Source organism: Perna viridis, chromosome 1 (genome assembly GCF_037379345.1).
Source record: "Perna viridis isolate PV_CMFRI_1.1 ecotype Kerala chromosome 1, ASM3737934v1, whole genome shotgun sequence".
Taxonomy (NCBI): Eukaryota; Metazoa; Mollusca; class Bivalvia; order Mytilida; family Mytilidae; genus Perna; species Perna viridis.
This window is the reverse complement of record NC_142445.1, coordinates 31,981,498-31,996,009: the sequence shown is the minus strand read 5'-3', so window position 1 is coordinate 31,996,009 and position 14,512 is coordinate 31,981,498. Positions and strand designations below refer to the sequence as shown.

The window sequence follows — 14,512 nt, the reverse complement described above, 5'->3', positions numbered from 1 at the left end:
ACAAAATTTGGTCAAATTCCGTACAGTAGATCTGAGGAGTTGCGTCCACAAGGTGTTCCTAATGCGAATAATGTGAAAAATGAACAAAGTCCTATAACTCCCATAAAAATTGTCGAATCAAAATGGCGGTTAAGTATGGTGAACTACATATGGTGACAAACAATCCTACAAAATTTGGTCAAATTCTGTTCAACTGTTTCTGAGGACTTGCGTCCACAAGCTTCGGACGGCAGGACAGACACCAGCATTTCTATGTCCCCGCTCCGCGTTGCAGCAGGGGACAAAAAGTCATAACGTTTGTTGTATAGTTTGGTCATTAATTTTCCATTACCATCGATCTCTAAGTGTAGGTCAAGATATGAGGCTGACTTCACAATATCCTTTATCTTAAATTCTTTGGGTTAGATGTGATGTACCAAATCCCCGAAACTAGGAATGGTTAACGATACTATGTCATCTATATAGCGGAAACTGAGATTAAAGAATCTAGCTTAACTATGATCGGTGAATGGGATTTAAATTTTGCCAATGGGACTATGGCCCCTTTACCCTTCATTTCAATGGGTCATATTAAAAATACCATGGGACAAAATTTGGAATAGCAACTATGGCCAAATATGTACAGATACTGAAGACCAAATATAGCATAAACAAACTTTAGTTTACACTACAGATTAATAATTGTTTATCAAGAGTTGAAATGTTTGTTATTCAGTATTGTATATAACTGTATCAAATGTCAATGTCAATAAATTGTCACATCAGATCACTTTCCTTTTCTGTTGTTTGAGTTTTTATACGTATGTATTGTCTGGTGCTTTATCATAGTCCACAAATCCCTAAGTTGTTTAGGTGAGAGCCTATTTCTTTGTTTAGTTACAATTAGATTTTGCCCATTTATCTTCTAAATTTCTTGGTGGGGCTTTAGGACCAGATGACAGGACTCCACATCATCAGTATTTTCAATAGGGGGGGTTCAGAATCATGTTCTCCTTACCAACAAGAACTTCTTTTGTTTTGGATCAAACTTAAAAAATTTCTTTTATGGCATTTTCAGTCCATACTTTTCTGATATTATAGAGTTATTTAAATTCCTTAAAAATACAATATTAATTGTTCTTTCTTTCAAACGCGTAAATGATGAAGAATATGCAACCTCAACAAATTGCAACAAAGTACCATTTCATTCCCAGGTCCTCAAATCCCCTCGAAAATGTGGTGATCAAAACATCCCAATATAGCTAATAAAAACCTTGTTAAAAGACATGTTCATGCCTTTTTAACTGCCACAAGTAGCGGACAACACTCCACCATCAATGATGGAAACTTTATGCGTGCACATGATGCGGCACATTAGTCACTGAACGTGCCACTTTAAGAGGAAATGTGACTATGGCCCATGGTGTATGGTAATCCATATCACTGCCCATCGGAATACCGATCGTTTGTTGAAAAACATGTCCACCACACTGGACAAATATATTGTTGATAAAAAATTCTAGCATTTTGATAATATCTTCCTCGGTATATTTGGAAGATGATTTGGAATTTTTTTTACAAAGTACAGTCAAACCTCGTTAAGTCGAAGTAACCATGCAAAAATGTTCGAGTTATACGAGGTTCGAGTAATCCAAGGTCAAGGATAAACCGGATATACTAGTAGTTTGGTCCATGACTGTTTCTGTAGTTACTTCATTTGTTGTGCTTGTACATGTACATGTACTTCACTTTACACGGTACTTCGTAATGTCAAGCGTTTCATATCGGAAGATATTTTTTTTGTATGTTGTATATCATGTTTGAAATACTGAACGGCACAAAGTGTTTCAGTGAAATTTCCTTTTTATTTTTTCTATATCAAAAACGTCATAGTTCATAACATGCTGCTCTGTTTGATTCACAATCAGGAGTATCATTAAACCATGTGCTTTACAATATTACAATAAAATTTCAAGTTCCCTAGCGAAATGAATGTAGTCATTGAAATACTCTAACTATCGTCTGTTTGATGTTTCATTAAATAGTCAGATACCATTACAATTCATCTGTATTCTTTATAAAATTTTTCAAAATATCAAAATATCCGATATCACTGTTAGTGTAAATTCCCACGTGTTATTAATAAAATTCGTTTCTTTTAACAACAGGTGCAATTTTAAATTAATTAAATAAATAAATCAAACCATAAAGATTGTCAACAAATTAATTTTAAAGGCTACAATAACTGTTGTTAAAACACACTTCGATCATGGTTTGTAATAAAGCAATCAGTTTTCCGACTAATTAGTTGACTTTGAGACATCAGGGTTAATTAACCTTGAAGTCCTATCGAGGGGACTGATTGATTACTTCGAGTTATCTGAGGTTTCGATTAATCCAAGTTCGAGTCATCCGAGGTAAAATTGTACTGGAGTAAGGGGAGTTTTGCTGGGACTTCGTAATTAGTTCAAGTTATACGAGATTTCGACTAATCGGAGTTCGACACATCGAGGTTCCACTGTATAAGGAATCTCTACCAAGAACTATATCTTTGTATATAGGTGTATCATCTTTTCTTGGAGTAACAACAATGTATAATGTTTTGAGTTGGGATTTTAACTGAGTATGGGGAATAAAAGTATAAAGAATTGAAAAATCATAGGTTTTAAAGCTATTGTATTCTGATAATAATCTTGAATTAATGGTTTCCACAAGATATTTTAAATTTTTCCAGATCCACATTGAATAAATACCAATATGGGAGTCACATTTGTTGTACCTTCTTTGACAGCTGTGAGTATAGAAGTTAAAAGTTTTGAAAGAGGTTTGGTGGTACATTTTGTAGATCCAGCTATGTAGCATTGTTTATACGGATTCTTGTGGAGCTTAGGAATCCAGTACATACACGGTAGATCACAAGTGTTGTCTTTGGTAGACTAACCAAAAGAAGATAGCACAGATTTTTGGTTTCCACTATCTCTTACAGTTAACATGTTATGTTTCCCTTTCCTCTATTGTCTACCCCGGACTTGACTTTTTGAGCAACTAGGCAGGTGTTTCTTGAAAAGCAGAGGATGCTTACCCTACCAGTGCACCTGTTCCATGCTCCCAGTATTTAGCGGAGTCCTAGTTGCTCATTTACTTTTGTTGCTTTGTATGTATTATTTCAGTTACTTTATGTACTTGGTCGTGGCTGTCTGTTTTCCATGTCAGGTCTTTGTCCCTGGATTACATTCTTTTGATTTCGGCTAGAATCTTGCTTCCCTTTATAACTCTTTGGACAGTGTGGTAGCAGTTAAGGTGTTATTACTGCTATTAATTTCCATAGAAAATGTGAAAGAACTCCATTTTAATAAAAACACGATGTCCCAGATGAGTGGGTGTAACACTCACATTTCACTCAGACTGGCATAGTATGTCACCCACTAACACAGCTTTAAAACTACGACTTGAATGTTAAGAGAAATGTTGCTGAGTGTACAGACCTGATTTTACGAGGTCAACAAACAAAGCGGAAATTGGTAATATTGGAAGTAAAAATTCCGCTTTAAAGCAGATGAAAATCAGGTTTGAGTGTACTGTACATGTATAAGTAACTAAAGCTTCATAAAATAGGAAGTTAACCACAAGTTCAAATTCAACAAATAATTTTCAATCCTCATGACAAAGTGATCACAGAGATCTGAATTATGTGTTCTAGTGTTCCTTATTTTTGAGGGGGTCACTGGGTGGACAGGAGCACATCACCCCCACTCTCCTACACTGACTCCCACACTCCTGACAAACGCTTCCCAACCCCTTTTATTCTAACCCTGGGTTACTGTTCTCAACCATAATCCTTGTTTCCCATATTATTCACTCCTCCATTCCCATCCCCTCCACTACATTCCCAATCCTTTCAACCTGTCCCCTTTACCCTCCCACTTCTGACACCTGGGTTGGACATCACTGAATGGAATGCACTTAAAACTGCATTAACCACAAATGTGTTATTACAAAACAAAAGGGGAAATTATGTTCCACTACAAAAAGTGTCATTATATCCTTTATCTCAACTAATTGTAGGGAATGTAAAATCAATGACTTACAAATGGCTATTCACCTATGCACTTCTATGAGTCAAAGAAAACATATTTGTTACTATGAAGGCAGTGGCTGCTCATCCACGCATTCGAGGACCGGGAGCCTCTTCAGACTAATCATCAACACATCCAGTCTGGGTCATTAACACACGATATTGTGTTGGAAACACTTCACTTATGTTAGTAATGTTAAAATTGTGAGAAATTCATTTTTACAAATAGACACAAAATGATACAAATACAATAAAAGTTCTGATGTAACAAATATTGATTGAAATCATTCAGAATTAAGACAAAATACACATTTAACAAACTTGGAAGATAACTTTAAACAAATATGATGAGAATCAGTCTTTCCAAAGGTTGGTCGGACTTTCAGATATCACTGGTAAAAATGTGACAGGACCAGTAAAAAAGTCCAGAACGCCAGACTGGAAGTGCGGAAAATTTCCGATGTTAGTCATTCTTGATTCTGGTCAAGATGGACAGTAAAACTTGGTTCGGTCCCAAAAATATTATGTCACCACAGGACCGAATGTCCTGAAAAAAAAAAACTGAACCTTCAGAAAGACTGAGAATAGGTACAGCGTATATGTCCAGGAGACAACAACAACGCATGGATGAAACTGTCAGTCCAAGGTTAGCACATCCAGAAAGATTGTCTTGGCACATGACTCAGCCTGGCACATCTTAAATCATAATGCTGCCATTACAAAATGGTAATCACAAACACATCCATTTACACTGGTCCTTTTTTGTAGAAACTAAAATTTTAAGAACATCCCATGCATTAGCACTGAAGTACTTTTTAACGTAGTTTATTTACATTTTTGTCCAAGATTTTATGATAAATTTTTGATACATTTGGTAAAAATGATGTATCCACTTTGGCACCAGTCATCATATCTTCTGTGACTTGTTATTCTGTGTCTGGATAAAATATAATCTGTCCTCTTTAAAGCACAGGGGCTTGCTCCCACTATCAAATATGCAACTGGACTATTAAATAACACAAATAGAACAGTCCAGTTTATTAAATGTGGTCAACCATCAATAGTCGTACATTTGCGGATAAATTTGACAATATTCCCAGAACAAATCAGGCTATTCTGTCATGAATTTGTAAGTTACTGACTCAAACTGGATGTGTGGATGATTAGCCGAAAGAGGCTCCTTGTCCATGAATGTGTGGATGAGGAGCCACTGCCTACTATGAAACCCCAGTCTGCCAGTAAACAACACTCAACAGGCTAAGTTGAAAAGAACTGCCATTTTAAAATTTCAAGTTAGGGTGTGGTCATGAATCCAGCATGAAAAAGATCATGATTATTTCATAGTTCAGCAATGAAATGGGGTTCGAAAGGGTATGAAAAGTCACGTTTTTTTTTCGTCTGACATACAGCTTTAGAAATGGAGATTTTTCACCGGAAAAGAAGTTAAAAAAATAAATACTGACCCAACAAATCGGAAATCATGAATGGGAAATGATAGGTAAACTTATAATTTTAAAGGTAATTGCTCTATTCTATAATATCGCAAAAAATCTTACAACTGAAAAAGGTGTGAGTCCAAGTGTCGGTGTTTTCTCTCAAGTTCAAATTCTGTCTGTGCGTCTTTGGCGGAAATGATCCCAGGTGCGTTCGATTTCAACTAAGTGGGGGTACAAATTATTTTTTGCTTGGAATGGTCGAAATTTTCGGGAGTAAATATTTTTGACAGAGAAAGAGATGGCTTATCTCATGCTATATACCAGGAACTTTATATTACTAACAGCTCTCTGATACCATTAAGTACTACGAATTCCTCAGAATTCGTAGTACTTCTAAGTCATCAGTTAGACCTGTAATTTATTACAGGTCTATGCTTAAATGTAAATGTCCCGGGGATAAATTTCTATATACACGTATTACAGTACGGGGGTGTACCAAAATATGGATTTTCCGATTGAGGTATATAAATTTGATGATCGGTACCTTTTCTTATTTTTATTAGTCCAAGGATTTTTTTAAGTATTGTATACATTGTCCAAATTTCGAAAATTTAGCCCATGAAGAAAAACTGTTATTTGCTGATGAAGTGCGAATATATAGATGTTCTCAGCCGTGTAAGCATGTACTTATCAGGGTACTTATACGGTACTTATATACCAGTGTATATATAAACGTCCTCTAGGAAGCAAGTCTAAGGTCACTTTAGTAACTCTAAGAAATCGTTTTACACATTGTTTATACTTTTATTTTATACTAGTCTGTCAAGAAGAAATTTGATATATTATATTCACATGATTACATAATGATAAAGCTGACAATTGCAACAATTTGATTGAATGTCTTGGACCCTTGCATGACTCGATGCATAATTATATATAGGCACCGACGATTTTTATTTGAGCGGGTTTGAGGGGGAAGGGTGTTTGGTTTTGATATCGGATAAGAATTTGTTTTCGTGCAAGCGCAAAATTTTTATCTGCTTTGTTAAATAACAAGGAAAATATAGAAGCATTATTTTTTTTTGTTTGGATCATTTTTTTCTCAGGAAGATCTCAGGACCCTCTTTCAGTTATAAAATGGTTAGTGTCTTATACGGATTATATCGCATAAGTCTTTGTCAGTGTATTTTTAAGTCGCTAATAAACTGTTATCGTAATAAAAAAAACTCCAATGCTATGTCAAGCCTGAATTGTGTGTCCATACTTGCCCCATCTGTTCAGGGTTCAACCTATTTAATCGTTCGAGCTAAGCCCTGTGAAGCATTTTATTACAAATATGAGATAATGGAAAATAAATATACAGAGCCCGACAAAAATCTATACAAGTCATTTAGTCTTAAGTTGTATGACGATTCTTTATTGGAGTTATTGCCATTGGAACTAAAAATTCTGATGAAGGTGATTTGATTTAGTCGTAATATTTTGCATCCTCCAAAGTCAGGGTTTTGAGTCCACCCTCGCTCCCTTAAAATAAATAAAAGGAAAATTTCAGCGGCGGGTCTGGGACTAATAAAACGACAGTTAGTTACATTTAGTCCCAGGGCGGGTGTTTCTAGAAAAGCAGGGGACGCTTACCCTACTTGAGTAAGGCAAGTCAACTTTATTTAAAGTCGATATATAAAACAATAAACATAAGCACGTGACCTGTTCAATGTTTCCAGTTTTTTTTTATCGGAGTCCGGCCGAGTTGATCATTTACTTTTGTTACTTTGTATGTATTATTTCGGTTATTGTATGTTCTTGTTTGTATGTGTATGTTTTCCATGTCTGGTCTTTGTTCCTGGGTTAAATTCTTTTGATTTCCACTAGACTCTTGGTTTAGTTTAAACATATTTTATTTGCGTAATTATGCAAAAGGGATTAGACACAAGTTAGACAAACTTATTAAGTCTTCTCCCATATACAGTGTGTAACAATACATATTGAAAGCATGCAAATATAATACAATAAATATATAAACATAATATTGACATGATATAACTAGCAAATATTGTGATGATGTGATGATGTATGTGGTTGTTATAAATATACTTATATATGTATTATTTCGGTTATTGTATGTTCTTGTTTGTATGTGTATGTTTTCCATGTCTGGTCTTTGTTCCTGGGTTAAATTCTTTTGATTTCCACTAGACTCTTGGTTTAGTTTAAACATATTTTATTTGCGTAATTATGCAAAAGGGATTAGACACAAGTTAGACAAACTTATTAAGTCTTCTCCCATATACAGTGTGTAACAATACATATTGAAAGCATGCAAATATAATACAATAAATATATAAACATAATATTGACATGATATAACTAGCAAATATTGTGATGATGTGATGATGTATGTGGTTGTTATAAATATACTTACAGTATCAATGATACTGATTATACAATAAGGAACCTCTTAGATCCTTTTATATAATTATATACTTGACTAAAAATTATTGTATTTTGCTCATCGGTAAGAGCCGGGTGACCACACGTTAAGGTACTTAAATTTTTGGTCCCTTTGATTACTCTTTAACTCCTTGAAATGCTCTGATATACGTGTGTGTGTGTTTATTCAAGTCAAAACAATCGAGTTATTTTTCTTCGAACCACTTCAGGTTTTACTTTGGTCGAGTTTACAAGTGCCGATGGTCTTTTGATTGAACCCACAGTAAGGGAGTTAATGCAATTTCGCGGTAAATTTCAATAACAAATGACGATGAAAGTATTTCATGGATCAACGTTAACTAAAGTGTTTAATCTATAAGCTAACATAAATAACGGTTGACAAATGATGTTTTAATAGGGTGAGTACTTTATCGACGCGAATTTAAGGCGGAAATCTTGATTCAAAAGTATCGTTCAAATACATGTAACATATAACATGTTCGCCCTGAGTCAGTTCGTCATAGGCCAATTCACCTTTGGAATCCGTTTGTTCTTTCTGTTTACATTTTTGCAGTGATTTTATAATTATTTATTATTTTTACTGGGTAAATAACAGTATTGGAAATTTTGTGTACAAGTTCAACAATATTTGCTGCATTAAAAATGGTCAAGATGGTCATATTAAAAAGCACATGGGGTGAAAGGTAGGGTCTAAAATGTGTAACCTGTACCCTTACCTGTACCAACTTTTCCCTGTACCCAAATTATGTTTTGCTAAAATATTCATGGTTATGGTATGTTAACTGAAAATTGCATGAGATGTGATGAAATCTTTCAATTCATTTCTAATCAATATATTTTTCTAATATTTCTTGTTTGATACGTGTAGGTTTTCTGAAGTCTAAAGGTCTAAAATGTGAAACCAGAAGTTACCATACCAAACAAATTATTAACTATTTCTCACTTTCCTGTCTGAATTTTACGTTTTTTTCTAAAATCATTAAGAGGTGAAAACTTAAGACTTCGGATAAAGTTTTGAAAGATTTGATATTGTTTTAATAAGTGATGAGTTTGAATTACTGTACCTAGCATCAATCTCTGTACCAGCAAAGAAAGGATAGGATCTTATCTAGAATGAAAAACAAAGTCTCATAAACTGATTCAGATGTGATTTTAATTGATTGTCAATGAAAATTTTGATAATGTTATGATGTTCGAATGTCAAATATACTTTAAAATTGTACAGATGACAAAAAAGACCGGACTCTGATTTTGGGGTGCAGGAGCTTTGGGTTACACATTTTAGACATTTTGAAAGAGTAATCAAGGGAAGCAAGATTCTAGTGGAAATCAAAAGAATGTAATGCAGGGACAGACCAGACATGGGAAAACAGACGTACACAACAGAAAACATAAAGTAACCAAAATAACACAAAGCAACAAAAGCAAAATTAGCAACTCGGACTCCACTAAAAACTGGGAGCATGGACCAGGTGTGCCAGTTGAGTAAGCGTCCTCTGCTTTTCTAAAAACACCCGCCAAGTTGCTTATAAAAAGTCAAGTCCGAAGTAGACAAAAGAGGAACGGAAAATTATGACACATTGAACAAATCAGTTTTCATGGTGCAGATGGATATCTGGATATATCTATATCTACACTGTTCTAGATGTATTTTTGTTTTTCTACAAAAGGTGGCCATGCAGAAAGCAGCATTTTTTCTATATTATAGAATTTAAAAGTATGCCAGGGATGTATAAAATATATAGTCCCTGTTTAATTATTCAGTGTAAAAGGATTTCCATTTTTGATGATTGTTAAAGGCTGGAGAGTTTTTTTTAAATTAAATCTGGGGCATATATGCTAAATGTATTTGGATTGTCTGGAAAACATGCTTGCATAATAGTGAAGAATGTGCTTTATTCATATGCAATGTACATGTAAGTTTTATTTATTGTCTTTACACAGTGCTGTAAATAAATAACATATGATACTGAAATATATTATGTCAGATGCAAATACTACTTTAAAAAATATACCATTAAAATGGTCCTCATTTTCTCATGTGAAAATGGCTAAAGCTTTCAAAATCCTGGAAAAAACCCTGACTGTAACGATCCACAAGTTCATGATGATGACCATAAAACTTATGTGGTGATGATTTCATTCTTGTAGTAACATGACCCTGTTCCAGAACCCTAATTGTAAGAAGTCTAGTGCAATACAAATAGTGCGCACATGTAGTTACAGTAAACTCTGGCATAATGATGAGTTGTACATATAATATGAAAACTCCATATGCAACCGACAATCGAATAAAAAAAATTTTCAACAAACATTTTACATATCATTAAGGTTCAGCTAAAGTCAATATCTAGGACATTTCTTAATGAAATGTTTTCATTCATAGTTTTAATAATCATTAACTTTAGTACTGAAACATTGCTTAATGCATCTTTATATGTATATGACACACAAGCACAAGTCAAACTTAGGAACACATGTTTTATAACTTCTATATAACATTAACAACAAAAATATAAACAACATATTTTAGAATAAATCTACAGCAGTCAAAAACATGATTTGACATCTGAAATTCATATAGTTCTGTTCCTAAATGAATAATGCAGTGCAAGCTAGCAATTATTTGTGACAAATTACTAGATCTGAACGAAAAATTTAATATTTCATGTTTATTGGTGTTGGTATTTAGCTGTATCATGGTATAAAATATCTCAATTCATCTAAATTTAAAGAAATTGCAATTTTTTTAAGAATTATACATTTAGGAACAAAACTATATGAATTTCAGACTTCAAATCTTGTTTTTGACAGCTTTAGATTTATTCTGAAGTCTGCTGTTTACATTTTTGTTGTTAATGTTATATAGAAGTTATAAAACATTTGTTACTAAGTTTGACTTGTGCTTGTATGTTATGTACATATAAAGATGCATTTAGTAATGTTTCAGTTTTTAATTTAATGTATTATTAATACTATGAATGAAAACATTTCATTAAGGAATGTCCTAGATATTGCCTTTAGCAGAACTTTAATTCTAGCCTAATTCAGCGACTTTTGGTTTTCTAACTAAGTCAGAGTTTTATATCTGTGTTAGTTGGTGAAACACCTTGTCAGTTAGATTTTTTCTGGATGAAATTTGAGTGTTACACCTGCTCATCTGTGACATTGTATATTCTGGTTGTTACACTCCTTGAGACATTTACCTTTCTCATATTAGCGTTCTTGCATTGTTTATCGTGCGTTTACACATCGTTTTGCATTCGTTTAAACGCACGATAGAAGCACGTTTATTTTTTAACTTTGATTATTTCCTTGATTTAACCGTTATTAGCTCACCTGGCCTTTCATTGCCATCACTTGGCATCTGTCATTGTCATTAACAATTATACAGAACTCTTCTCCTCTGAAACTACTTGACTAATTAGAACCAAACTTTGTATGAATGTTCCTTGGGGTATCCTGCATAGAACTGTTGTGGGGATTTTTGATTTGTCGAAAAACATGGCCGCCGTTTTTAAAATATAAGATAGGGGTCAGACAGTAGTTTTTCACATGTCTCCTATACCGTTAGGAGAAAGTGTTCAGCATGATGAGATCTGTCTCTGGTCAAATTTTGGTTTTAATCCGTTAAGCCATGTTGGAGTTATTGCCCTTTTTCAACAATTTTTGCTATTTTTAATGTTATTTCTTTCCAAAATCTTCTCTTACACTTCTTGACCAATTGAAACCAAACTTGGTATGAATGTTCCTTGGGGTATCATGCATAAAATTGCTGTGGGGATTTTTGATTTGTCGAAAAACATGGCCACCATTACTAAAAATATAAGCTAAGGGTCAGACAGTAGTTTTTCACATACATCTCCAAAACCATTAGGTTTAACAAAATTCTTTCAATAGCTGAAATGGTCCATATTATTAGGATTACAAAAGTCTTCAGACTCCTTGTAAGAGTTATTGCCCTTGAAAGGGGAAAAATGACTTTTTTAATAGCTTTCAGTCAAAACTATGGTAGATTAAGAGAAACTTTCAGTTGTTGTAAAGATCTTGTGATAAGTCCTACCAAAGACTTCTTGAGTCAAAATTGTTTTACAATTTCTTATTTAATTTATTGCCTTTGAAAGGCAAAATTCAACAAGGTGAGTGATTCGGGCTTCTGGGTGCCTCTTGTTTTTATATTCATAGCTATTATTAATTTATATAATTTCATTAATTTTATTTTCTATTTTTTCTGTCTTCATTATATGTCAATATTATTATTTTTTGTCATTCGTCTATCGTGTATTTAAATGCACAATATGAGCGTTTGTCTATCATGCATTTAAACGCACTCTAGGCGTGTTTGTTTATCATGCGTTTAAATGCACGCTGGGATAAAGTAAAGTAAATATTCATGGTTAATCAATACTTTATAACTGTCCGGTATTATTTTATAATAGATTGAAATCCATTTGATGACCAGACACACAATGGAGACATTGTATAAAAAATGTTCATTTAAATTTCTGAAAATAGACAATAGTGTGCAAGATTCCTCAAGGGTTTGTTGTTATACAGAAGTAAACATCAGTCGGCACCAATTGTTTAATAAAACTAATCATAAGACTGAAGATATACAATGTATGTAGATTGTATTTGAAACATACTTTAACTTAATTGGAAATGTTTAAGTGTAAACTGGAAGTATTTTTCAGTGGTCGAACTCATTTGGACATCATACTTTAACTTTCATTCTTCTAAGTGTGGCTTAAGTAAATAACTGACATAGTTCCAAGTCTTGATTAAGGGCTTCTTTTGCAATTCTTATGTACACATAATCTAGAAGGCTTGGGACCAGTACTTAACGTCTTTTATTTCTGGAGAAGTCATTCAATTATTTAAAGTATCAGAAGTAATAAGAGTCACCAGACTGTTTTTACAAGTCCATCTTTCTAACAAAAAATTAATATGTTCATAGTGTTTCACTTATAATTATTATAGTAAATATCAGTTTAAAAAGTGCAGAATTAAAAAATCAAAAGATTACTTCATTACTACCAAATAATATTTTGATGTCTCCCACTCCTTGGAAGTAGCTGTAAAATAATACATCAACAAATAATAAACATATACCAAATGTAGGGTGTACTGAATTTTTAATGACACAACTAAATTTTTATTTGAACTGGAATGCTTAGAATTAACAGAGGATATACACCTGATAAACAGAAACAGAATAAACATTGTATCTTACAATGAATTCCTTATTATGCCATTAATTTTACAACTATTAACAATGTACAAATGGTTGGTGTTGGCTAGGAGGAATCTGGGTGTTAAATGCCAACAATGTCACTGTAACTCCTAGTTTCACTCAGGTCAGACTTAAGTGTTAGAGAACGATTCCACTCTGAGTGTAGTGTACATGATCTCTAAAATTCAAAAAATAACAAAACAAAATCAAAAACAATTTAATGAACTTAAAGAAATAAAATTTGTATTTATTTGATGAATAAAAGAAAGTTGAAACAAAATAAAACTTAAAAAATAACCTCTACAAAACATAAAACCAAAATCAAATCTATGTCACAAAAGTATCTTCTAAAATAAATTAGAACTAAACATTTAATCTGGATTAAAATGAAAAAGGAAAATAATGACTCTGGATAGAATTGATATTTAATACTCACAATCTAGAAAGTGAAACAATTTTTTTAAAAGTCAAACAGAAAACAAGAGCAAAGTTTTGTCTATAAAAAATGAAATTTGTGAATATTTGATCAAAATTAAAATATTGTTAATAACAGTTTTATAATTCAGATAGCCTTCTTAATACCTACCATGGTCGTGAATGTTATATTATGACAGCAATATCTTTGATGTAAGATGTTCAGATTGACCTGTAAATACAACCTCTTGTTCAGCAACTGTTGTAGACTTTAGAAGATTTTTTAACTAGCATATACATGTAAAGCATAAAAAAGCCAAGCTTCTATCATCAGCCATAAACAAAAATATTACACTATCTAATCCTTTCTTAGCTCACCTGGCCGAAGGCCATGTGAGCTATTGCTATCACTTGGCGATCATCGTCATCGTTTTTATCGTTAACAATTTTTCAAAACTCTTCTCCTCTAACACTACTTGACCAATTGGAATTAAACTTAGTATGAATTTTCATTCAGGTATCCTGCATAGAACTGATATGGTGATTTATGATCCGTTAAAAAACATGGCAGCTGTTACTAAATATAGAACATAGGGGTCAGGCAGTAGTTTATCGCATATATCTCCAAAACTGTTAGGTTTAGCCAAACTCTTTCAACTGCTGCAATGATCGTTATTATAAGGCCTTCAAAAGTTATCAGGGATCAAAGTTGTCAGATAACTCCTTGTAAGAGTTATTGCCCTTGAAAGATGAAAAATGAGGTTTTTTTATTATAGTTTTCAGCCAATATCTTGAAAACAATAATAAATAGAAAGAAACTTTCAACTGTTGATATGTTATGATAAGTCCTATCAAAGTCTTGAGGCAAAATTGTAGGACAACTCCTTGTAAATTTATTGTCCTTGAAATACAAACTTTAATCAGGGG

At 33.1% G+C, this 14,512-nt stretch overlaps 2 protein-coding genes across 10 annotated transcripts in view; one reads left to right on the top strand and one right to left on the bottom strand.

Moving 5' to 3' along the window:
- Positions 1–5,670, bottom strand: part of LOC148628395 (microtubule-associated protein RP/EB family member 1-like) — a 29,520-nt gene extending 23,850 nt beyond the window's left edge. For all 4 annotated transcript variants that reach the window (XM_088586691.1, XM_088586711.1, XM_088586701.1 and 1 more), the window contains exon 1: positions 5,611–5,670. The gene's annotated coding sequence lies outside the window, so the exon portion shown is untranslated. The remainder of the gene's footprint in view (positions 1–5,610) is intronic.
- Positions 1–14,512, top strand: part of LOC148628393 (regulator of telomere elongation helicase 1-like) — a 56,675-nt gene that overhangs the window by 2,127 nt on the left and 40,036 nt on the right. For 2 of the 6 annotated variants that reach the window (XM_088586666.1, XM_088586624.1), the window contains exon 1: positions 8,208–8,336. The exons of 3 other annotated variants lie outside the window; for them this stretch is intronic. The gene's annotated coding sequence lies outside the window, so the exon portion shown is untranslated. Of the gene's footprint in view, positions 1–8,207; positions 8,337–14,512 lie in introns of those variants that run through there. One more of the 6 variants, XM_088586647.1, reaches the window with a different exon arrangement.